The sequence below is a fragment of the Musca domestica genome, unplaced genomic scaffold (assembly GCF_030504385.1).
Source record: "Musca domestica strain aabys unplaced genomic scaffold, Musca_domestica.polishedcontigs.V.1.1 106, whole genome shotgun sequence".
NCBI classification, from domain to species: Eukaryota; Metazoa; Arthropoda; class Insecta; order Diptera; family Muscidae; genus Musca; species Musca domestica.
In genome coordinates this window covers 853555-878454 of record NW_026712122.1, presented here as the reverse complement: position 1 = coordinate 878454, position 24900 = coordinate 853555, and the positions used below count along the sequence as shown (strand labels likewise).

Here is a 24900-nt window from a genome sequence, read left to right as displayed (position 1 = left end):
CCTTTTAATGATCTGCCTAGAATCACATTCTCCGTCTGTCCATGTATTTTTGTAAACAAAGTACAGTTCGCATTTATTGCCCTATCCAGATGAAATTTTGCACAAATCATTTGTTTGGCCCAAGGACGAACCATATTGAAATTGGAGATAATCGGTAAAAATTTAGATATAGCTCCCATATATATCTTCGCCCGATTTGCCTTTTATTGTGCACCAAACGTGTAATATCAGTCCGAATAGTATAGAATTTTGCATGTACGATCAGATTGGACCTGAAAATAAGTATGCCAAATTTGATCGAAATCGGTTCAGATATAACTATAGCTCCCATATATATTGATCATCCGATTTGTTATTTTTGTCAGCCGCAGCCGTACTATCCACTCTATAACAACAATATTTGGGGAAATTTATCAAATACAGCTCAGAAATACATTTGCTAAATTTTATCGAGATCGGTTCAGATTTGGATATACCTCCCATATATAACTTCGTCCGATTTACATTTTATTGTGCACCAAACGTCTAATAATTGTCCAAATGGGATGAAATTTGGCACTTATTGAGTCTAGAAGCTAGTATGTCAAATTTGGTGAAGATCGGTTCAGATATAGCTATAGCTCCCATATATACTGTTCATCCGATTTGTTATATTTGTTACCCACAGCCGTAATATGCACTCCGTAACAACGATATTCAGGGAAATATATCAAATACAGCTCAGAAATATCTTTGCCAAATTTTATGGAGATCGCCCCCCGACTTTAAGATCGAGATCGAGCCCCGCCCGACTTTAAAACTTTCTTTATTTTAATTTTATTAAATAAAAGCAAAAAATGTAGGAAATAGAATCAAATTTTAGAATAAGTTTAGATTTGTTCGAATTGGTCACCTTTGGCACGAATTATGACCTTCAAACGGCCAATGAAACGTCACACGCTGCCTGAATGTTGCTCTACGGTTTTTTGGGCCTTTATACACCCTCCAGAATATTTTCGAGATAATATTCGGCATTTATTCTGATGCCACGGTCAATTAATACTAGCGGAGAGCGACCACCGGCTGTTATGGCGGTTCACACCATCACCATAGCCGGCGCTTGAGTTCTGTAGGCCAACCAAAGGTGTACATTTTCAGCTGACCTTTTTTCCAGTAAACACGATCATTTTTTGTTTTTACAAACTGCTGGATAACGAATGTTTTCTCATCGGAGAAAACCAAATTCGGAAGTTCACCACTTTCGGCCAAGCTAAGCAACTCTTTAGCTGGCCATTTTTCGGCCACTGTGACGCGGGTTTCGATCGAAATCACTTCTTTAATTTTCGAACCATTTCTCACGCTTGAATTCCATCACGAATAACTTTTTTTTTTTGGAAAATTCTCACCAAAATGATTTTGTACACTTGTTAACAATATAATGAGCTGTCACTGGAACAATTTTAAAAGCTGTCGGACGAGTAGGTTGGAAATGACAGCAATCTGAAGTTTGTTGCAGTTTTTCATCTCACCCAGTAGATATGGGAAAATCTTCATTCTACTCACAAGGGTTTCATATCTGCTGAAACTTTACGGCAAATTGTCAATTGGTCGCAATATGTGACCAAATAGAATATATTTTCGTATATACGTCTGATTTTAGACCTAAAGCAAGTTCACAACAATTCGTGAAATATGGTTCGAATATAGCTAAAGCTCCTATATATATCTTTCCCCGGATATTGGGTACTTAAGTTCCATTATAATAATATTCGGTACAATACGTGAGATATAGCCTTGAAATACGTTAATATTTTTTTTGTCGAAATCAACCTCAAAGCTTGTCCAATTAGGTTTAATTAGTTGACTGGAATGAAGAAACCTTCTCAAAATATGCAGTTTTTATACCCTACACCACATAGTGGTAAGGGTATTATGTCTTTGTGCATTTGTTTGTAACATGGAGAAGGTAACGAGATAGACCCATAGTTACTTTTGAGAACCTTCATAGAATCACTTTCTGAGTCGATTTATGCATGTCAGTCCGTCTGTCCATGTATTCTTGTGAGCAAAATGCAGGTCGCATTTATTATCCGATTGAGGTGAAATTTTCCAAACAATATTTTTTTGGCCCAAGGACGAACCCTATTGAAATTGGTGAGAATCGGATCAAATTTAGATATAGCTCCCATATATATCTTCATCCGATTTCGGGTTAAATGTGCACCAAATGTCCACTATCAGTCCAAATTACCTAAATTTTGGCACACCCAACCAAGTTCGGCCTAGAAGCAAGTATATCAAATTTGGAGAAAATCGGTTCAGATATAGCTATAGCTCCCATATATATCTTTCATCAGATTTGATCTTTAAGTCCCTCACATTCCTACTATGCACTCCACAACCGTGATATTTGGTACCAGGTATTAGATGGAGCACAGAAATAGCTGTTTGTAATTTTATAGAAATCGGTTCAAATTTGGATATAGCTCCCATATATATCTTCATCCGATTTCGGGTTAATTGTGCACCAAATGGCCGATATAAGTCCAAATGGACTGAATTTTAGTACATCGGACCAAATTCAGCCTAGAAGCAAGTATATCAAATTTAGTGAAAATCGGTTCAGATATAGATATAGCAACCATATATATGTTTCATCCGATTTAGTGTTTTAGTCCCTTACATTCGTAATATTCACTCCACAACCGTGATATTTGGTACCAGGTATTAGATGGAGCATAGAAATAGCTGTTTTAAATTTTAACAAATGGCCTATATCAGCCCAAATGGCATGAATTTCCGTACATAAGACCGAATTCAGTCTAGAAGCCAAATTTGGAGAAACCCGGTTCAGAGATAGCTATAGTTCGTAAAATGCACGATAGAATTTGATAGATTTTGATTTTGTACCAAATATCTCATAGAGCTCTGAAATGCCCTGTATAAACCTTTTTACGAGAGCTCTACTAAATATGCATAGTGGTGTAGTGTATCATATAGTCGGCCCCGCCCGACTTTTGAGCTTTCCTTACTGGTTATATATATTTATTCCATCCGATTTCGCAAAATAATATTTAAAATTCTAAATTTGTTAAAAATTCAATTCGAATAATTACTTACTTTTGGGGACAATTAAAGTAATCCGAATAAAATATCCACACACAGCGTTTCCTCCAAAGAACAAATTATTCCGGCAAGTTAGTTAAATGTTGTTACTTTTGAAATACACATTTAATTCATATATCCAAAATTACAAATGTATTTTACATTCCACTCAAATTGGACACTTTCAATTGTCGTTTTCTAATCACTTCTGTCAAGTTATTCGAATGAAAATTTTCGATTTGATTTATTTCGCTTTTGCAAATTTCCAACTGGATTTCAAACAGTTTGCACTTTTCTACAATGCACTAAGTGCCGTTGATTGGTAATTTTCTTTGCAATCACGTTTTTGAAATTAACAGATTTTTTCGTTTAAAGATTTCAAATTCTTGTCAGCTTTTTTTTCTTGGTAACACAAACAAAACAAACTTGCAGCTTACAAAGTTTAAGCTTAGAACCACCACATTATTGTTACAAAATTGAAATCACTCTGTTGTTGTTTTTATTTACTTTAGGAGAAGTAGTACATGTGGCATGCAACAATTACTAGTGTCCGTCCAAACGAATTACAAGAGCGACAACCACCTGATGATTTCCATTTTTTGTTGGGGGGTGAAACACCAAAATTCGTTAACAATTTTTCCAACCGAAAGGTGTTACAAACACAGACGACACACAGATGCAAATTGAGGGCCCGTCTTTGTCTCGACTCGAATGTGAAGCGATGCGCAACCAACAACCGTCAATGAGAAAAGTCCAACATAGACTGACTGAATGTCATGACCATGCTGCAAGTGGAATATGGTTTGAGCCAGCTCTCCATTCCACTTGCTGTGTCTGCCGTTGCTGTTGTTATTGTTGAATGGTGCTGTGTTGTGTTAGGTGTAAAGTTGTTTGAAGAGCTACCTCGCTGATGGCCACATTTTGTTTTGGTGCTTTCTTTGAGTGTATTCTATGCGAACACTTTTTTTTGAATTTGGATTTGTTACAGTGCGTTTCAAGAGATATGGTTGTGGTGGGTTTGAGTTCAGAAGACAGAATCGTGAAATTTGGCGTGTGGTGTTGTTGGGTGAGAGAACTATGATCACTATTGTGTAAATTTGAACTAATAAATTTATCAGGTACTCTCCTCGGTTTATATGTGATTTCTTAATAGCGGAATGTGTTTCACTATTGGTGTATAACGTTCAGATGTTGCTGCAATTTTGCAAACTCATATATAAAGCATACTAATTACAGGGTGAGATAAAAAAAACTGCAACAAAGTCAAACGCCATAATTTTTAAATTTTTATACCCTCTACCTTGGAAGAGAGGGTATATTAACTTTGTCATTCCGTTTGTAACATCCTTAAATATTCGTCGTAGACCCCATAAAGTATATATATTCATAATCAGCATAAAATTTTAAGTCGATTTAACGATGTCCGTCTGTCTGTCCGTCTGTCTGTCCGTCTGTCTGTCCGTCTGTCTGTCCGTCTGACTGTCTGTCTGTCTGTTGAAATCACAATACAGCCCACATTATTTGACGTAGAGCGCCAAAATTTAGCAGAGCAATTTGTGTTGTGTCTAGGATGGTTGGTATTGAAAATGAGATATATCGGTTTTGGTATAGTCCCCATATAACGGAACCTCCCGATATTCGGTATTTTGATGATTAATGGCACACTTTTTCACGGATTTGTCTGAAAATTGGTATTTGTAGGTCATAAACGGTCCCAGTTCGTGTGGCGAGACATTGCATGTATAGGTCCGCGTTTTGTTGTAGCCCCCATATAAAGGTACCTCCCGATATTCGGTATTTTAATTTTTTCCCACATTTTTTCACGAATTTATCTAAAAATTGGTATTTTTGATCATAATGGGTTCAGCTCCGGTGGCGAAACATTGTATGTTTGGTTCCATGATTTGGTATAGCCCCCATATAACGGTACCTCCCGATATTCGGTATTGGTATTTTTTGGTCATAATAGGTTCCAGCTCCGGTGGCGAAACATTGCATGTATGGGTCCATGATTTGGTATAGCCCCCATATAACGGTACCTCCTGATATTCGGTATTTTGATGGTTTTTGCCACATTTTTTCACTGATTCGTCTAAAAATTTGTATTTGTGGGTCATAATGGTTCCTAGTTCGTGTGGCGAAACATTGCATGTATGGGTCCATGATTTGGTATAGCCCCAATATAACGGTACCTCCCGATATTCCGTATTTTAATGGTTTTTGCCACATTTCTTCTAATGTTTCCTTTACCCTAAGGTGGAGGGTATTAAAAGTTTGGCCCGGCCGAACTTAATGTTTTTTGACTTGTATTTTTAAATTTTATTGAATGAAAGCAAAAAATGTCGGAAATAGCATTAAATTTTACAATAAGTCTAGATTTGTTCGAATTGGTCACCTTTGGCACGAATTCTTGGGTGGCGCGTGCTGAGTGCGATGGTACTGAGTACTGTTGGAATGTCCAAGGTCTGCGGACAAAATGTTTGGGTGCCCAAGGCTTTAATACACCATCCAGAATATTTTCGCGATAATATTCAGCATTTATTCTGATGCCACGGTCGATTAATATGAGCGGAGAGCCGGCTTGAGTTCTGGTTCAGCTGACCTCTTTGGCAAGTAAACACGATCATTTTGTTTGGTTACAGACTGCTGAACAACGAATGTTTTCTCATCGGTGAAAACCAACCTTCACAACTTTCGGCCAAGCGAAACAACTCTTTAGCTCTTTGAGTCTATTTTCTTTCTGGTGCGGTGTAAGTTCTTGCACTTTTTGGAATTTCAATGGCTTTACCCCGAGCTCATTTTTCAATATTTGCCGAATGGAATATTACGATATGTTCAACTCACAAGCCATTTTTCGGCCAATGCGACGCTGGTTTCGATCAAGTCGTTCTGTACTTTGCGGACCATTTGTGCTGATGTTGCTGATATTGTTTTCTTCCGTCCACTACTTTGGCGTCGGGATACGCTACCAATATCATTCTCGCCAAAATGCTTTGAACGCTTGTAAACAATATAATGAGCTGTCGGACGAGTGGCTTAGAAATGACAGCAGTATGAAGTTGGTTGCAGTTTTTTCATCTCACCCTGTATAGTCATTGCAAACGACTATGTTTTAAGTAGAGAGAGACAGATGTTTTAAGTAGAGTTTACTGTTTGTTGTTGGCGTGACTTAATCAATTGAGTTATAATAAATTATGTTTGTAGAGGTAAGGTAATAATTATCAGCAGGGAAAGGTCAAAAGTCAGACGGCGCCGACTATATGATACCCTACATCACTATACGTATTTAGTAGAGCTCAAGTAACAAAAAAATTTGTGTTGGGAATTTATGTGAAGTAGATCATTCCAACTATGAAACTTATTTCAATTATTTATTTTTATTAAAAACTATTTATTGGAGCAATAGATATACCGGACCGAGTTTTCCCAAATGGAAAAATTCGTTGAATATGAAAAATTCTATCCAAATTGGACTGAATTACCCATATCCTGAGCGATAACCGTAAAATCGGATGAAGATGTATATCGAATGTATAAAAAAACTGAACCGATGTCAATAAAACTTATTTTCGAACATTATCTGATGTCCGGTATCAAATATCATTGTTGTGGAGTGCATATTACGAATGTGAGGGACTTAAACACATACACATGAAAAATATATGTGGGAGCTATAGCTATATCTTAACTGATTTTCACCAAATTTAATGTACTTGCTTCTAGACTAAATTCGGTCGGATATACTAAAATTCCGGCCATTTGGACTGATATTGGCTATTTGGTGCACAATTAACCCGAAATCGGCTGAGGATATATATGGGAGCTATATCCATATTTGAACCGATCTTGACAAAATTTGATACACTTATTTCAGAGCTGCATCTGATATCTGGTACCAAAACTCATTGTTCTGGAATACATATTATGATTGTGAGGAACTTTAAGCCCCAAATCGTATAAAACGTATATATGGGAGCTATAGATATAGATCTGAACCGATTTACACCGCATTTGAAATACTGGTTATAGGATGAATTCAGTCGAAATTGCCAAAATTCAGTCCATTTGGGCTGATATTAGCCATTTGGTGCAAAATAAACCTGATATCGGATAAAAATATATATATAGGAGCTATATCCTAATCTGAACCGATCTCTATAAAATTAGACAGAAATTTGGTTTACTTTCTTCTAGTATGAATTCGGTGGGATGTACAAAAATACAGGTTATTTGGGTACCATTTGGTGTACAATCATCCCAAAATCGGTTGAAGAGATATGGGAGCTATATCTAAATCTGATCCGATTATCACCAATTTCAATAGAGTTCGTCCTTTGGCCAAACAAATATTGTTTGGAAAATTTCAAGTCAATCGGATAAAAAATTTGACCTGCGTTTTGTTCACAAGAATACATGGACAGACGGACGGGCGGACTGACATGCATAAGTATTTGTCCAAATGGGATGGAATTTGGCACATACGACCGAATGTAGTCTAGAAGGTAGTATGCCAAATTTGGTGAAGATCGGTTCAGATATAGTTATAGCTCCCATATATATTGTTCATCCGATTTATTGTATTTGTTACCCACAGCCGTAATATGCACTCCGTAACAACGATATTCAGGGAAATATATCAAATACAGCTCAGAAATATCTTTGCCAAATTTTATCGAGATCGGTTCAGATTTGGATATAGTTCCCATATATATTTTTATCCGATTTCAAATTAATTTCGCACCAAATGGGCAATACAAGTCCGAATTTAAAAGATACAAATGCTTCGGCATATTTAGTCCTTTGAATTTTAAATTATAATTATAATCATAGCGTATATGATTGTATTCTCCCAGAAAAACTTTTAATTATTAAGTGGAGCTTAACTAAATTAGCAAAGTGGTGTAGGGTATCATAAAATCGGCCCCGCCCGACTTTAGGACTTTCTTTACTGGTTTTTATACGGAGAAATTTCTTAATGTCTCCTCTGAGCAGATTTGAAGAATAATATTTTGTGGAGGTATAATAGTCTTCTATTTTCCATCATACTATAACAAAACTTAAACATTTCCCATTTCGTAATGTCTCCTCTGAGCAGTTTTGAGGAATAATATTTTTTGTGGAGGTCTAATAGTCTTCTTTAAATAGAAGCCCATCAAAAGAACTTATCTAGAATGATTATCTTCAAATATCGATATATATTTATATAGGTCCCTTAAAAGAGAATCTCAAAAATTTCTTTACCTTAATACAAAAATGTTTATCATTGCGCTGTTAAAATAACCTTCCACCCAGCCACAACAACCACCTCGAATCTTCGTTCCAATAAACAAAAAAAAGAAAAAACAGATTTGCCTCCAGTTGGTGTTAACTTCAACAACAAGTGGTAAATGTGGAAATTATGAAAAATGTTGCTCCGAACCTTTGCTGTGCTGTGGAATATGCTGTGGCAAAGAGCAGCAACTTGCTAGACCGTTCAACATCAGCTTCGCTCAGTTCAGTTTCATTAAAACTTTGTATAAACAACAGCTACGTTTGGTAAATAAAATACGATTATTGTCATTATTTTGTTGATGATCATCGCAACAACATCTGTACTTTATAACTGAAATCTAAATATAGCAGCTTTTTTTTTGTTTCTGTATCTTTTGTTATTGTTACTCGTTACTGGTTGTTTTTTTTTTTTTTTTTTGTGCTGTAGATTTTCATTGTAAGCTGTTTATTAGTTTCCTTTGGCAAATTTTGGTGATTTATTGGCAAAAAATAAAACTAGCGTTGCTTTTTTTTAAGAATGTTTGTTTTTTTTTGTAAACGAACTGTGGTTTCGAAAATAAGAGGTGTTTTAAAATAAAGTTATGTGTAAACCAGAAGTACACAAAGTACGAAGTTCGTTCGACCTGGAACTTTTAATGCCCTCTACCATTTGGAATGTACTTGCAAAATGTAAAAAAATCAGTTGAAAGATTATATAAAGCCAATTATCTGCCAAATAACAAGTTTGAGATAATTCTGTAGAAAATTCTATCTATAATCCTAAAACAAAATTTGAAAAAATTCCGTAAAAAATGTTTAAAATCATCAACATACTCAATATTCGGAGGTACCATTATACAGGGGCTATACGAAAACGTTAACCCGTCTCATTTTCAATTCCAACCATTTTAGACACAATACAAATTATTTTGCTACATTTCAATGCTCTACATCAACTAATGTGGGCTGTGTCGTGACTTCAACAGACAGACGGACGCCGTTAAATCTACTTAGAATTTTATGCTGATCAAAAATATAGTATATATCTCTCCGGGCTCTCCGAGGAATATTAAGAGATACAAAGGGAGGGTATTTTTTTCTATAGCAAGTGTCCGCTACTTCATTAGTGATAAGATTCGATCCAAGAGTTCTTGCTAGGCCCGTTTATAGGAGAATTTTTACGTTTTATCTCAAAAAGTTTTCAAAAACAATTGGTCAATAGACTCACAAACAATTCTTAAAACTATTTTGACGTAAACCATAAAAACCACCAATGATCTCAATATCATAATACAGAATTCATCTTCACCCAATACCAAATTTAGTAGCATTTAGTTCGTTTATAACAATTCAAGCACGCATATTCAAATCAATCTCCATATCTCAACCACAGATACCAATAGCGGCATCTATAGCAAAATTCAGGATTTCGGCTCTATTCCTTCACCCGATACTAAATTTAGTACTTTTCGTACCATGACAGCACACATTTCCAAAAACCACTTACATATCTCAATTCCAGATACCGACAGAGACCTCAATATCAAATTTGAGGATTTTAGCCCTATCCCTTCACCGAATATCCAATTTATTACGACTTAGTACTTTTCGAACAATTATAGTACATATAAACACCTCTATATCTTAAACACAAATATCAAATAGTGACATCTTTTTTTGGGAATTTTGGGATTTCAGGTCTATCCCTAAATACCAAATTTAGTACCATTTAATACTTTTCGTACAAATACAGAACGCAATTTCAAACCCAAATCGAAATATCAACTTTAGATACCCACAGTTATCTAAATATAAAATTTTAGAATTTTATCTTAATCCCTTTAATCAATGCCAAATTTAGTACTTTTTTAGTACCAGTTACCTCAATATCTAAATACAGAATTCACCTTCACCCAATACCAAATTTAGTAGCATTTAGTTCTTTTACAACCACGCATATTCAAATCAATCTCCATATTTCAACCTCAGATACCATCAGTGGCATCCAGATTAAAATTCAGGGTTTCAGTTCTATTGACCCAATACTAAATTTAGTACTTTTCGTACCATTACAGCACACATTTCCAAAAACCACTTACATATCTCAATTCCACATACCGACAGAGACCTCAATATCAAATTTGAGTATTGCAGCCCTATCCCTTCACTCAATATCCAATTTAGTACGATTTAGTACTTTTCGAACAATTATAATACATATAAACACCCCTATATCTTAACCACAAACACCAAAAGTGACATATATACCGATTTTCGGTATTTTAGGTCTATCCCTTCACTAAATACCAAATTTAGTACCATTTAATACTTTTCATATACATACAGAACACAATTTCAAACCCATATCGAAATCTCAACCTGATACCCACAGTTATCTAAATATCAAATTTCAGAATTTTATCTTAATTCCTTCACCCAATACCAAATTTGGTACTACTTAGTGCTATAGTATCTTTCGTACAATTTTGGTACACATTTTTTAGACCACCTCCATATTTCAATTCTAGATACCAACAGAGATCTCAATATCAAATTTGAGGATTCCTACTTCCTTTCACGCAATACCAAATGTAGTACCTTTTAGTACTTTTCGTACAAGTAAAAGACACATTTCCAAACCACTGCAAATCTCTTAAGAATACCATCAGTAATCTAAATATCAAATTTCAGAATTTTATCTCTATCGCTTCAACCAAGTCGGCCATGGTGCTGGAGTGGGCCGCCATAGCAGCCAATGGTTGCTCTCTGCTCGTATTAATCGACCGTGGCATCAGAATAAATGCCGCATATTATCGCGAAAATGTTCTGGAGAGTGCATTAAAGCCTTGGGCATGCAAATATTTTGGCCGCAGACCTCGGACATTCCAACAGGACTCAGTACCATTGCACTCAGCTCGCGCCACCAAAGAATAGTTACAAAATAAGGTTCCTCGTTTCATTTTCAGCGCACAATGGCCACCAAAATCTCCGGATACCAATCTGTTGGACTATTTTGGCTTGAGTATTTTGGAAAGCAAGGTTAGCATTAAAAAATAGCAAAGTGTCGGCCACTCCAAGCTAGCGATTCGCTGGGAATGGGCCAAAATACCGCAGAGCAACATTCGGGCAGCGTGTGACGGTTTCATTGGCCGTTTGAAGACCATACTTCGTGCCAAAGGTGGTCAATTCGAACAAATCTAAACTTATTTTAAAATTTGATTATATTTCCTACATTGTTTGCTTTCATTCAATACAATTTAAAAAAAATGTAAAAATATGGTGTTTGACTTAGTTGCAGTTTTTTATCTCATCCTGCATATCGGATCGGTTAGAGATACAGTCTCCAAATTTGCAATGTGTGACGGAAATCGGTACAAAAATAAATTTGCCAAATGATATTGACATGGGTTCAGATTTAGATATAGCTCTCATAAATATTTTCGACCGATTTGACATATTTGATGCACCGAACACGATAGGTGTATTAGATTCCAATAAAATTTGAAGTTAGTGACGGAATTTGACCAGGAAATAATTGTGCAAAATTATATTGAAACCGGTTCAGATTTGGTTATAGCTCCCATATATTTTTTCGGCCGATCTCACATATTTGATGCAACAAACAATGTTTGTTTGTCCGAATCGAATGAAATTCGCAATGATTGACAAAATATGGTACACAAATAAATTTACCAAATTATATTGAAATCGGTTCAGATTTCAATGTAGCTCCCATATACATTTTCGATCGATTTCCCTTTTTTGATGCATCGAACACGATATGTATATTCGATTCCAATAAAATTTGGAATGAGTGACGGAATTTGATCAGAAGATAATTTTTCCAAATTATATTGAAATCGATTCAGATTTGGATATAGCTTCAATATATATTTTCGGCCGATCTCACATATTTGATGTAACAAACACTTTATGTTTGATTTCTTTGTTTATGACTGATTTCTTTGTTTACGCTCCTGAAGGAAAAACAAATAAAACAAAAACAAGTAAAAAATCAGCTAAGTTCGGCAGATCCAAAATTTTAATACCCTTGACCATTTTAAAGGATCTTGAAAATTTAAAAAAAAATCTGTAGGAAAACGGAACCCCTTATATGGGGGCTATAGGAAATCGTGGTCCTTTGTAAGTAATTTTTTGTCATAGGCAAATTTCAGTCATAGGCTTGCGAACATCAAAGTCGAAATTTGAAACAATTCCGGTAAAAAATGTCTATAAAATCAATAAAACACTGAATATCGGGAGGTACCCTTATACAGGGTTGCCCATATTCGACGGACCCATCTGGCAACGCCATAACTTTTGACAGAGATGTCACATCGCTTAATGACATAACGCGTTTAAAGCGTCAGTCCAAGCAGATTTTTACCATGAACCAATACACGCCACGCGAGCGCTGTGAAATAGTTGAAATTTACTTTTAACAGAAGAAGTCAATTGTGAAAACTCAACGTGCTTTTAAAACATTAAAAAAATGTGAGAAGTGCGCCTACTAAGAACACCATTAAGCGTTTATACGAAAAACGACTGGTAAGGCTCTTTCTAATCCGAAGAGGCCATATAAGAGTCGACCAAGGCGATCGGCCGAGAATATCGCTGCCGTACGAGCCAGTGTTGAGAGGTCCCCAAGAACATCCCAAAAACGCCGTTCTCAGCAGTTGGGCATGGCTCGGTCCACTTTACAACGGATTATTCGCATTGATTTGCATTTGTTCCCGTACAAAATTCAATTGACGCAAAGAATGTTGCCTGCGGACAAGCCTCGTCGATTGGAATGGACCCAAAGGTCCGTCGAATATGGGCAACCCTGTATGGGGGCTATACGAAAACGTAGACCTGCATAGATAATTTGTTATCATAGGTTGTAGTATCCATTACGAATTTCAAATACGAAATTTGTAACAATTCCGGTGAAATATGTCGCTAAAATCATCAAAATAACGAATATCGGGAGGAATCGTTATAAGGTGGCTATACGAAAACGTGGACCTGCACAAACAATTATCTGTTTTAGGCTGTAGTATCCATTACGAACTTTAAATACAATTCCGGCGAATAATGTCGCTAAAATCAATAAAATACCAAATATCAGGAGGTGCCGTGGCCATACATGGCCCATTTTCAATACCAAAAGTCATGCAGACATAATATATTTTAGTAAAATTTTTTCAACCTACTTCATTTCGTTCGGAAGCTAGAGTGATTTCCACAGACGGACAGGCGGATAGACGGAAGGACATCGCTAAATCGACATAGAATTTTATGCAGATCAAGAATATATGTATACTTTGTGGGGTCTAAAATGTATATTTCGAGGCATTCCAAACGGAATGACAAACTTAATATATCCTTCATACTATGGTGGAGGGTACAATAAAAGTGCATATAAAATCAAAAGGGGTAGAGAAGCGCAACGCCATGTTAAAACCACTGTTCTATTCTAACACCACACTTGATTCACAAACTCAAAACATGCCCGCTTAGAGAGAATTGTTATTGTTTCCTCCAATCGATCTGTATATATACATATACATGTTTTCGCCAGATCTATTGTTATAAGATATACCAAACCCTATAATGTCATTATCATCAATAATGCCATTCAAGAACCAAATTGGTTTCCTCTCTTCCATTGTGTCGCTGTTTGCTGTTGTTGTTGTCTTCATCGTTCGATTGTTTGTTTGTAATCAATTGTCTGTTGATTGGCTTTTATGGCTTATTCTGTTCTCACTCCATCCATCCATCCATCCCTCGATTCATTCATTCCAGCGACTCATTTTGTGGTTATTTGTCGATATTATTTGCATGTTCGGAGGCAATTGTCTGTAACCGAAAACATAACAATAAGAAAAGAACAAAACACCGATAATAAATGCCAACGAATTTGGTTAGTGGACCGAGCCGAACAGCCCGGTAGACAATTTGTTTAGAATACCTCTAGCCGCATTTTTTGATTTGTTTTGTTATTGCCATTCTTGTGACTCCCCATTATTTGTTGGCGTTGCGGAAACTGGGTTAGTGTGTGGCTATTTAAGATATTTTTTTTTTGTGTAAGATTTTCACACCACAAAAGATGTTAGCCGCGGTATGGGGATAATTTGCATAGTTTTGGTTAACTATGCAACAAAATTGGTATATTGTTTGAAATGTTAATATTGCATTAATAACTCTCTTGCCAATGGAATTTTCTAAACAAAATCGTCCATCATTTCAATTGTATAGCATTTACCTTCGGGGATTGTTTTAGACAAGTTATCTTACCCACTGGCCATCATTTGAATATAAATACACAAAACTAAACGCAACGATTTAGAGCAAATGTCTTTAAATGATGCAACAATTACCTCTAACCTTGACAGTCGAAGGCGTAAATAATGTTTGACGGCTAGGTAAGTAATCTTCATACATTTTTTCAAGTACTTCAGTCAAACAAACTCAAAAAAAAAAAAAAACTAACACCTGAAATTTTTTATGACCTCCATTGTTTTGCGTTGGGGTTTTTCATTGTGGATGGAAAATTAACGCACCGTTAAATTCAATAAATGAATATTAAGTAGGTTTTTCTTCAAACACGCAGCGAAACAAATGATGATCATCCTGCCATTGTAATAGTTACTACCTAGGAAGCTTCTCTGGCATCATTATTCATAAAGTGGTAATATTTCGGTAATTACTTTTTTTGGAAAAAATGCCAAAAGACTTCCACGAGTATACATGGTTTTAATGATTCCAAGAACGCTGCCATAGAATTATTTCAGTTAATCGAGTGGATCGGCTACACATGCCCTTCCTACATTAAACCCTTGGCTACAGAGGCTATATATCAATTGATACGGTAACAAGTTAAATAGCATCAGTCGGGTTTACCCTCAGCCTTGAGTTATAATTATTCTAACAATTGACCCTTTGTGGGGGAGGTTCCGAAGCAGTTGATCAATGTTGTCCAATTCGTATCTGACCTAAGTCTGATATAAATATTACAACGTGCCATATTTGGACTATATCGTCTACTTCCTATACATTATACGAGATATGTGCAAATTTATGGAAAATGTGGAAATATGCGTGAGCTACCAGATGTAGCGAACCGAAATATTTCACTTCATGTAATACCGATAAAAATATCAGTATGTGCAAAATGTAAAGGAAATCAAATCATAAATTTCAATAAATTACATATTCATATCAGAAATATTTAAATATAGCAATTTGTATAGAATTGTCGACTTGTTATGACAGATATAATAGAATGTGGAATGTGTAAAATTTGAGGAGAACCGGATGCTTATTTCAATTTGGTTATTCAGAACTTTTACCTTTTGTGGGGGAGGTACCAGAAGAAATAGTACATCCCCTACCATCTTTATAACAGATCTTGTGTTGATGAAAATATTGAGATGTACCAAGTTTGAATGGAATCGGATGTTATTTTCACGTTTTATAAGATTCATAGATATTCAAAATGTTGACCCTTTGTGGGGGAGGTACGACAAGGTGTAGACAAATATATTCCATTTTCACACCAGACCTTGGATTAATAAAAATATTGTAATGAGTGTAATCGGACTCTTACATCACATTTTATAAGTGTAATAAAGGGTGAGATAAAAAAAACTGCAACCAACTTCAGACTGCTGTCATTTCTAAGCAAGTGGCTATCGATAGAGCACTCCGTCATTTAAATGTGAATAAATCTTTTGTGTCTCGTACCATCGCTCGTTACCGTGATACTGGTAGTGTATGCCGTCGTCAAGGAACTGGACGGAAGAAAATAGCAACATCAGCAGAAATGGTTCGAAAAGTAATGAATCGACTTGGTCGAAACCTGCGTCGCAGTGGCCGAAAAATGGCTCGTGAGCTAAACACATCACAATATTCCATTCGGTAAATATTAAAAAATGAGCTCGGGGTAAGGCCATTGAAATTTCAAAAACTGCAAGAACTTACCCCGCAACAGAAAAAAAAATAGCCGAAAGTGGTGAACTGCGGAATTTGGTTTTCTCCGATGAGAAAACATTCGTTGTCCAGCAGTTTGTAAACAAACAATATGATCGTGTTCACTTGCCAAAGAGGTCAGCTGAAAATGTGCACCTTCGTTGGCCAACAGAACTCAAGTGCCGGTCATGGTAATGGTGTGGGCAGCGTGTGACGGTTTCATTGGCCGTTTGACGGCCATAGAACAAATCTAAACTTATTCTAAAATTTGATGCTATTTCCGACATTTTTGCTTTTCGATTCAAATTGCGTAGTATTTAGATAAGAGTTAATCAGGCACAAAATTTAGGTACCTCTGCACAAAAGATCGAAATCATAAACATATCTATATGTATACCATCAATCAAATGGCTGAATACCATGTACGTCCAAAACATGAATCATCGAAATAACGGCTTTAGACCCTAGGTCTCTTTGGACCAGATCCGTTTCAGTACATTTGGAGCCCATCTAAGGATGTCTGTCCGTTCGTCTATCTGGCTGGCTGGTGCGTACGATAACTCTCGATGGGAGTTATCGATTTTGTCCAAACTTGGTACAACGTAATATTATTGTCAAACATAGATCAAGTTCGAAGATGGGTAATAACGGTTCACTGTTTCTGGTACCTTCCACAAAAGGTCAATATTTTGACAGACTAAAACGATTCAAAAATCCGAAATAAACATCGAGTGTTCTTTGTATTTCACACATCCCATTATTTACAATAACACAAGATCTACTGTGAAGACCCCCTCAAAGGTTCAACATTTTTAATACTCATGAAGCTCATAGAACGCCAAATCTACATTCCATTCGGACTTGGCACATCTCAATATTTCTATTAACATAAGATCTGTTATAAAGATGATAAAGATCGGAACATTCCTTTTGGTAACTCCCCACAAAGGAACACCATTTTGAATATCAATGGCTGCCATAAAACGCGAAATTAACATCGGATTCCGATTCAGACTTGGTACATCTCTACATTATCATCAACACAATATCTGTTATAAAGATGGTAGAGATTGGACCAGTTCTTCTGACTTGTTTCGCAAGTTTGAAAGGGTGAGGTACCAGAAGGGGTTCGCCGATGTATAACATCTCACAACAGATCTTGTGTTAGAAAATGTTTGTATGTGTTAAATTTGAGAGAGTTGGATGCTTATTTCTCTTTCGTTGAGTGTTTTATTTTTCAAAATTTTGCACCCTATGTGGTGGTTGTACCAGAATAAATTGTACGATCTCTACCATCTTTATTGCAGATATTGTGTTGATGGAAATATTGGCGAATTTTAGCATTTTCTTTTAATTAGGATTAATCTCCAATCCCAAGTAATCTGCTTAGCTCATTTAAATTTCATCTACATAAGAAGACGCTGATTTTCTCACACAAAATATTGTATTTTGTGTGGCAACATTTTCAAGAAATTAATTTTGCTACGTGACAATTATGGGCAGATGACAATAAATGGTTCCACCTCTTTTTTATGGTAATGCTTGAAAATCTCTGGTAATAGATACCGACGATGCATAAATTAAATGTGTGGCCACAGACCCGGAAAGCGTAAAAGTTGGCGCACTTACTTTCAAGTTTCTTCACTATGAAATAAAGTCTACAGCATTTTATAGCAAATTACAATGCGTGAGAATAATGGGAACACCCAGAAAATTACTTAAAAAAACAACGACAACAACAGCGGTGATTCCAAAAGTCTCACAATAAAATGTAATGAGAGCAGGAGTAGCAGATGGATAAACTTGTTAACTTGATACACTTGGGGAGGTGAGTTGATGATGATACGGTGAATTGTTGCTTAGCTATTTGGATTGGTTTAGATAAAGTTTAGGGGCTTGCTACACTACTATGGATACCAGCTATGTTGCAAAATTGGAAAATTAGTAAAACAATTATTTATGCCTGCACACCATACCACCTATCTAAACAAATTTCAACAATTTAACAACAAATTGCGTTAAAGCACACACACACACACACAATTAAACTTTTATTACAACTGTTACCTCATACACCCCCAAATGAAAAGGAAACAACAAAATGAAAATAAACAAAAGCCATAGCCATACCTTCAAAGTAATTGAAACCCTCCATTGAAAGTGTTCGGGTTTACATCATGGTCCCAAAAATAAAAAATCAATTGAAAAAAGTTTGCCGGCATCCATCACCGCTCCCATGAGATGGGTAACTACTTTCTGTCCGTTTTATTGTCGTCTAGTCTTTTTTGTTTGTTTTCTTGCCAAATTAAGGCTAATTCAGTCATTATTGGCAAGCAAAACATCGCCATCAAGAAATGGTTTGCAGAAATGCAAACAAATGAAGAAAGCTAGAGTGAGAGATATATGCATCCCATTGCAAAAAACTATTTCGAATTATTTCAAATTGTTTTTATTTAGTTGAATAAAGTCTCATACACAATTAGCATTGAATCGCCACATTAAGTTATAGTATTATTACATCATTTTGGAAAGAAATACGTTGCCACGAGATGATGTCTAAATCCTCACAAATACCATAAAAATCCAATGAATGTGCAAATATTTTCCCTCGAAATCTTTTTTATAAAAATACTAGCTGAATCCGGCGCGCTGCGCTACCCCGTTTGACCCGTTTGACAAATAGCTCGGTCTGCCAACGCGTGAACTTGACAGGAACAGCCGACCATAAGAAAAGCGGGAAAGTGCCAAATTTAGTCCGCATACACGAAGGGTTTCGCCCTTCGGATTTATTTATTCCATAGCAAATACCAAGCTTGAAGGAAACTGCAATATTTTGAAATTGAGTGGCATTTATGTTGCTATTAGAGAATTTTTAATAATCATATTCTCAATTAAATTGTTTTGTAGTTTTTTTTGGAATTTTAGCCTAATACCATAGCAAAGTCGTTGTGGATCTATGTTTCTTAATACAATTCAATTCAAACTTACTGAGTCTTTGTTTTTTTTTTTAACACGAACATTTACAATTTTGAAGTGAAGAAAGAAATGCTAAAAATTATAATGTTTTGTTTTAATGACTAAAGCGTATTATTAAAATTTGTTAATTAGTGTTTACTAAACTAAGTGTGTATATCACAATCTGAAGCGATTTCAACATAATTTTACAAAATTTATTTTTAGACCAAATTCCGTCAAATATGTGAAATCGGCCGAGAATATATATATGGGAACTATATCCAAATCTTAAGCGTTTTCCAATTAATTTGCCAAATTTATTATTGTAACGAAATTCCGCCACACATTCTGAATTTTAATAGAATCAGACATATATTTGTGTTTGGTGCATAACATACATGAAATCGGCCGAAATATATATGTGAGAGCTACTCCTGTATTAGCTCGAATTTCATTGGAATCGGCCAAACATATCGCGTGGGGTGCATAAAATATGTAAAATCGGCCGAAAATTTATATGGGAGCTATATCCAAATCCCAACCGATTTGTATATAATTAGACAAATTTATTTTTGTTCCAAATTTCGTCACTCATGGTGAATTTCACTGGAATCGGACATACGTATCGTGTTTGGTGCATCAAATACGTGAAATCGGCCGAAAATATATATGGGAGCTATATCCAAATCTGAACCGATTTTAATATAATTTGACTAATTTATTTTCTGGTCAAAATCCCGTCACACATTCCAAATTTCATTGCAACCGAAAATGCATATCGTTTCTGGTGCATTTAATAAACGAAATCGGTCGAAAATATATATGGTAGCTATATCTAAATCTGAACCGATTTCAATATAATTTGCCAAACTTATTTTTGATTCGAATTCCGTTAGGCATTCCAAATTTTGAGACTGTAGATAGATGTGTGCATATAAAATCTAAATTTTTGAGAGATACCTCCGATTCTGTTTCTATAAATCCACTTCCAAGTGGAATTTTAAAAATTTGTATAGCCTATGTAACTTTCTGGCGATCTTTTAGTTTACTAGGAAATTTTCAGGAAAATCTGTTCAGGTAGTTCATAAATTACAAACAACTTAAAACATTTTCCTCTTTTATAGATATAGAAGATTATAAAATGTTGGCAAAATTGATTAATATCTATAATGCACGTACCCCAATGAATATTTCTTCCATTCATTGATTTCAAAAAGGTGGTAATATATATTTTATATATTATTCAAGTTTTTCCTTTTCGGTAAGAATAATAGGAAAATGTTAAACTTTTACAACAAAAAGTCTTGAAAATCTTTAATTTTGAAGTTTACCTGGGAAGATATTAGTAAAACTATTGCACAATGAACCCACATCCAATTATATCTGTCCAAAACTATTTCAACTTCTACATATGTAAATCTTAGCAACCAACAGTGACCTCAATATCAAGTTTCAGAATTTTCTCTCTATTTCTTCACACAGTACCTAATTTAGGTACATTTTGTACGTACAGGATAAGTGAAACAAAAAACTGCAACCAACTTCAGACTGCTGTCATTTCTAAGCCACTCGTCCGACAGCTTTTAAAATTGTTCCATTGATAGCTCATTATATTGTTTACAAGCGTACAAAAGCATTTTGGTGAGAATTTTCCAAAAAAAAGTCATTCGTGATGGAATTGAAGCGTGATATGTGATATCTTTATATTTGGCTGGAAAGCCACAAGTGGCCTTCGTTAGAGCACACCAGCATTTAAATGTGAATAAATCTCGTACCATCGCTCGTTACCGTGATTCTGGTAGCAGCCCGACTTCAAGGAAGTAGACGGAAGAAAACAGCAACATCAGCAGAAATGGTTCGAAAAGTAAGGAAACGACTTGATCTAAACCCGCGTCGCAGTGGCCGAAAAATGGCTCGAGAACTGAATATATCGCAATATTTCATTCGGCAAATATTGAAAAATGAGCCATTGAAATTCCAAAAAGTACAAGAGCTTACACCGCAACGGAAAGGAAAGAGACTCAAAAAAGCTAATGAGTTGCTTCGCTTGGCCGAAAGTGGTGAACTGCCGAATTTGGTTTTCTCCGATGAGCAAATATTCGTTGTCCAGCCGTTTTTAAACAAACAAAATTATCGTGTTTACTTGCAAAAGAGGTCAGCTGAAAATGTGCTCCTTCGATTGGCCACCAGAACTGAAGAGCCGGCCATGGTGATGGTGTGGGCCGCCATAACCGCTCGTAATAATCGAACGTGGCAGGGTGTATGGAAGGTGTATTAAAGCCTTGGGCACGCAAACATTTTGGCGACAGACCTTGGACATTCCACCATTGCAATCAGAACGCGCCAAAATGAGGTTCCTCGCTTCATTTCCAGCGTACAATGTCCACCAAAAATCTCCGGATACCAATCCGTTGGACTATTGTGTCTGGAGTATTTTTATAAAGCAAAGTTGGCACCAAAAATACCAAAGTGTCGATCACCTCAAGCAAGGCCAAAATACCATAGAACAACATTCGGGCAGCGTGTAGCCGTTTAAAGACCATAATTCGTGCCAAAAATGACCAATTCGAACAAATCTGAACTTATTCTATTATCTCAACCTGTATTTAGATGTTATTGCGCTTAGCATGTGCGAGTTATACATTTGGCCACCGAATATCGTTACAAAGTTACTCATTCACCGGCCTCCTACATGCTCTTATTAAAATAGTGAATTGAAAACCCGATTTGTAATAAGTTTGTATAACCTCCACCGTAGTATGGAGGTTATATTAAGTTTGTCATTCCGTTTGTAACACCTCAAAATATACATTTTAGACCCTACAAAGTATATATATTCTTGATCAGCATAAAATTCAATGTCGATTTAGCGATGTCCATACGTCTGTTGGTTTGTGGAAATCGCTCTAGCTTCCGAACGATTTGAAGTAAGTTGATAAAATTTTACTCAAATGTATATTATGTCTGCAGGACTTTTAGTATTGAAAATGGGTGATGTGGGTGCTATAGCCCCCATATTTTCGGCATTTTGATGATTTTAGCGAAATTGTTCACCAGAATTGTTTCAAATTTGGCATTTGATGTTTGTAATGTATACTACCGCCTAAGGCAGAAAATTGTGTGTGCAGACCCACGTCTTCGTATAGCCCCCATACAACGGTGGGGGGTATTTTGATGATTTTCGATATTCGGTATTTTGATGATTTTAGCGACATTATTCACCGGAATTGTTTTACATTTGTCATTTGAAGTTCGTAATGGTTACTACAGCCTATGAAAGAAAATTGTCTGTGCAGGTCCACGTCTTCGTATAGCCCCCATATAACGGCAACTCCCGATATTCGGCATTTTGATGATTTTAGCGACATTATTCACTGGAATGGTTTCAAATTTGGTATTTGAAGTTCGTAATGGATACTAAGAAAGAAAATTACATTATTCACCGAAATTGTTTCAAATTTAGTATTTAAAGTTCGTAATGAACAGAAAGTTGTTCTAAGAATTTTTAAGGGAGTTTTTTGTTTGAAAAAAGGCCCAACCAAGTCTTGTAATTTCTGAATTTATAGGCCTTTGGAATCTCTATCAGTTATTTAATGTGATCACACCAACTAGATGTAGACAAATTGCATCAGACACAAAAATAAACAACAAAGTAACTGACATAACTTATAAACAAATTAACCAAACCTTCACCACACCACATCATTGTGAAAAACAGTTGACATTACAATTATTGTTTTTAAAATTTCATGTTTTTTCTCATTTTTTCAAATTCATTACATTTTGTTTATGACACTTTAAAACCGCCAGCGATTGGGAAGAAAACCACCATGAAGGTTGCTGGCTGCTGATTAACGACCGTTGAAAACCGTTATATTATGACTTTGTTTATTTTTAAGTTTATGCCAAAACCATATAATTTTATTTACACTCAATGCTGAAAATTTCACTTTTTCTTTAAATACGTCGTCATTTTCCCAACCGTCGATGCCTGGTGATAGGTGGTGGTGGTGGTGCTGATGGTGGTAGGCTGCCAAGTTGGCAAACAAGCAGCGCGTTGCGACAATAAAATAAATAAACAATTTACTGACAAAATACTGGGAAAGAAATGAATGAATTGGAAAAAAGACCTCTTCAGGGGATTGCCATTTGCAAATATTTGGATGCAACTAGTTTAGCAGAGCGGTGGACATGGATGTGACCATACTGCCACCCGATAATTGCTGGATAAGCTGACAAAGTTACGGCGAATGTTGGCAATGAAAAACTTTGGGGTTTTTCTGTTGGCACAGTGGAGGGTTTTGAATGTTTATATTTTTGTCTCGAGCCTGAAATTACTGACATAAATTATACCTGGATTGAACACAAACTGCAACTCCAAACTTTTGACTATCTCGTTATCTATCTCTATCTCTCGTTCAGTGCAAAATAAAACAAGTTAAAAAGCAGTAAGTTCGACCGGGCCGATCTTTAAATACCCTCCACATTTGGAACGAATTTGGACTCTTTCAAAAAATAAGATAGGTTAAAAATTCTGTTAAAATCTTTAAAATACCGAATACAGCCGTTATATTGGGGTCTATACGACGTGGACCTACATAGGCTTTGTTTGTCATAAGCCATTAAAATATTCAAATTCGAAACGTGAAATAAACGATGAATAATGTATCTAAAATCATCAAAATAGCGTATTAGGGAGGTACCGTTATATCGGAGCTATACGAAGACCTGGTACTGCATAGACATTTTTCTGTCACAGACTGTAGCTTCCATTACGAACTTCAAATACGACATCTCAAACCATTTCGTTGAGTATTGTGCCTAAAATCGTCAAAAAACCGAATATAGGGAGGTATTAATATTTAGGGCCTATACGAAGACCTGGAGCTGCATAGGTTTGTCACATACTGTAGTTCCCATTACGAGCTCTAAATAATTTCGCTAAAATCCTCAAAATACCGTATATTGGAAGGTACCATTATATGGGGGCTATATGAAGACGTTGACCTGCACGGACAATTTTCTGTCATAGGCTGTAGTATCCATTACGAACTTCAAATACCAAATTTGAAAAAAAAAAATCGAATTTATGGAGGTACCGTAATTTGGGGGCTATACGAAGACGTGGACTTGCACAGACAATTTTCTGTCTTAGGCTGTAGTATCCATTACGAACTTCAAATACCAAATTCGAATCAATTTTGGTGAATAATGTCGCTAAAATCATCATAATACCGAGTATCGGGAGGTACCGTTATATAGGGGCTATTTACCTAACCTAACCTGTATACTGGCAAAATAAACATGTGTGGGAAATTTTAGCCTTCTATCTCAATTCGTTCGAAAGATATCGTGATTACAACAGACAGACGGACTGACAGACAGATAGACAGACTGATATCGCTAAATCGACTTGGAATTTTACGCTGATCAAGAATATATATACATGATGAAATAAGTATTTGAGTTACAAACGAAAAGAGAAAGTTAATATATCCTCCATAGTATGGTGGAGGGTATAAAAAAATCACCCAATGTGTACTTGTGCCAACACAAAAAATATATAACAAACCACGTATGATATTTTTTTCTATTTTTATTTTGTTGTTTATTTTCATTTTGTGGAAACTTTCAATATTATTTGAAAGATATTGAACA

General features: G+C 35.8%; 1 protein-coding gene across 3 annotated transcripts in view; it reads right to left on the bottom strand.

The window, feature by feature from the left end:
- Positions 1-24900, bottom strand: part of LOC101891182 (uncharacterized) — an 82526-nt gene that overhangs the window by 31993 nt on the left and 25633 nt on the right. For 2 of the 3 annotated variants that reach the window (XM_020036730.2, XM_005183469.4), the window contains exon 1: positions 3100-3836. The exons of the other annotated variant lie outside the window; for it this stretch is intronic. The gene's annotated coding sequence lies outside the window, so the exon portion shown is untranslated. Of the gene's footprint in view, positions 1-3099; positions 3837-24900 lie in introns of those variants that run through there. 3 annotated transcript variants of the gene reach the window in all.